Source organism: Solanum verrucosum, unplaced genomic scaffold (genome assembly GCF_900185275.1).
Source record: "Solanum verrucosum unplaced genomic scaffold, falcon-dt-bn FXZP01000274.1, whole genome shotgun sequence".
Taxonomy (NCBI): domain Eukaryota; kingdom Viridiplantae; phylum Streptophyta; class Magnoliopsida; order Solanales; family Solanaceae; genus Solanum; species Solanum verrucosum.
This window is the reverse complement of record NW_026020258.1, coordinates 1,349,535-1,352,416: the sequence shown is the minus strand read 5'-3', so window position 1 is coordinate 1,352,416 and position 2,882 is coordinate 1,349,535.

The window sequence follows — 2,882 nt, the reverse complement described above, 5'->3', positions numbered from 1 at the left end:
TTAGATCAATTCATTCCGTTCTTTAGGGAAGATCTTTGGAATAGGAAAGCCAAAGCGGATCTATCAAAACAGATATTCTAAATAAATACTTGGTCGATATGAGACTCTTTCTTAGTTCAATAGGGTTAACTCTCACAAGTGCCATGTAATCGTGTTTGAGGAAGACTTCTTCAATTCGATGTAGCCCAGATCTGCTCTTTTATGTTGAAGGTAAGCTCTATAATCTCAGCCTTTTAAGAAACTATTATGATTAATTGCTTGTTTCACAGTCGTTCTCCGGTTGGTGTGCATCTGGACTTATAAGCTCCTATCATATAGCATTCTAAATAAGTCTTGCTCCTTTTCTTGTTTATTCATTTGTCTTATCAAAGCAAGAAGACCACAACCCTAATTCCTTGTCCTTTGACAGATTGAGCTCCGAAGGAGCATATACCATTGCCTAAACAACTTAGATATAAGATCAATGATCTTTATATAAGATAAATCTTGTTGAGCTCTTCTTAGTGTTGATTTGACTAGATGCTCATGTCTATGTAATGTAGTTTTTGTTCTCATTAAAATGCAAAATAAGGATTTTGACATTTAGTAACTCTTCAATTAGGAACTTTCTTGGCATCTAGGATGATGAGTGACTTCCCTTTTTAGGTACCTCCTGAAACAAATTAAAAGCTTTAACATCTGTACCAGTGCTAGGACCTCTGCTTCTAGACTTGTTTTGATATTCAGACCATATGATTTTGCATAAATGAAACCTACTTATCAATTCCTAACAGAGGAACCCCTAGCATTATGTCCTGAATTACCTTTTGAGGCTTTATCTGAGTTACATTTGTACATTTCAATACCAAAAGATGACTAGTATATCACCTAAGTAGCTATAATAGATTTGTAACCTTCAAATAATTTAATCAACATAGGATCATCTGTAGGAATATTCCTCAACCAAGAATATCTAAACCATAACAAGACTATGAACATTTCTATTGATTTATGTTGTCATGATAAAATTTGAGATTTTTCCTCCATGTTTTACTCTGTTTCTCCCTTTTAAAATCTGCCAGAGTATAAAACCAAGGATAACATTAAACAAAGGTCTCAATTTAGATGTTCATTTAGCATTCCATTATTTAAAAATAGTGTCCTATAGTTGCAAGAAAGTCCCCTCCACACCCGCTGCTCTAGCAAATATTTCCCACAACAACTTTGCATTACAAGAGATAAAGAGGTGTTCCAATGTTTCATTAACACTAAGGTCACAACAACAATAACGAACCACCTTGTCTAGTCCTACTCTGACAAAAAATTCCCCAATAGGAATTCTTTGTTTGATTAATCTCTAGAAAAAAAAAGATTTTAAAAAGAGTGCCTTTTTTTCCAAACCTGTCTAAACCTTTCATGTGTTACTCTAGGGGTCCTTATAACCTTCTATATTGAATTAAAATAGAACCTACATGAATGATTGAGCATCCAGTAAAGTTTAGTCACCTCCTCACACTCTTACACTATATCAATCTTATTAAGTATATGTTCTACCACTCTTTCATGGAAATTATGTCTTAGCAATTCTTCATTTCACCTGCCCTCTTGCATCAACTGATTAATATCATCCTAAAAAGGATAAGTAGAAAAATACACTCGTAGATAGTAGTGTAATATTTCAAGTTGAGTCCAGTCATCAAACATAATACTAGGGGATCCACAGTTAGGCTGCCACCAAATTTCTTGATCAATGCAATCCCTAGCCGTTAGCATATGTTTCCAAGTCTGAAAACCTCACTTCCACTTCAGTATTTGAGGCCTACATACTTGTTCCACATGAGATGAGACCATATAGTGTTTTTGGTCCTAAAATTTCACCAAAGATTTGCAAACAAAGCTCTTGAGACGTCAAACAATAACTTGAATCACAGACCTCCTCCCATCTTAGGTTGACAAATTTCAGCCCAAGAAACCTAGGGCTTATTTCTGCCCACTTTCTTGAAGCTCCAAAGAAATCTTGCAAAAACTTTGTGTAGATTATGAATCACACATTTGGGTAGAATGATTACATATAATTCATATATAGGTATTCTTTATAAAACATTATTGATTAGAACAATCATTCCTCCAAAAGATAATAATTTCCTTTCAAAGCTTGTAACTTATTATGCATTTTATACATCAGATCAGCAGAGTGTGTTTTCCTTTTCCTAGCATGCCCAATTGGGCATCCAAGGTAAGTTAAGGGAAAATTATCTCTAGGAAAACCTGCATATTCTTCTACAAGCTAAATATCTGTTTGAACAGTCATAGAATGCATAATAAAGACACTTTTTTCTTTGTTAATCTTCTATCCTCATTTGCTTTCATAGTCCTGCAATGTTTTCATCAACAATTCTATAGAGAACCAATCAACATTAACAAAATCACGATGTTATCAGCATAGGCTAAGTGAGTAATGTTTTCACTCCACTTAGGTAGACCAAAATCCTTATAATACGAATATAAGTTATTTAGAGCCCTAGAAAGAACCTCAGAATAAGGGGATAGAGGATCCCCTTGCTTTACACTGATAACACTCAAATTACTCACTAAAACAATTAAATGAGTAAGCGATCACTGGCGATATAAGTATCCAACAAAAGAGTCGGGGTCGAATCCCACAAGGAGTGATCTAAATGTAAGAATTTAATGAGGAATATAAAAGTGCAAACCAATTCATTTGTCACGACCCAAGCCTAGGGCCTAGACGTGACCGGCGAATGGGGAACCCGAAGGAGCCCCAAACAAGCCTCATAGCGTATCATTACACATCCTTGGTCGCGGAAGCAATTAAAATGACCATAAGCAATAAGCATAATCAAGGGGGAAATCGGGACTAAGGGAGCAAGAAAAAAAAGAAG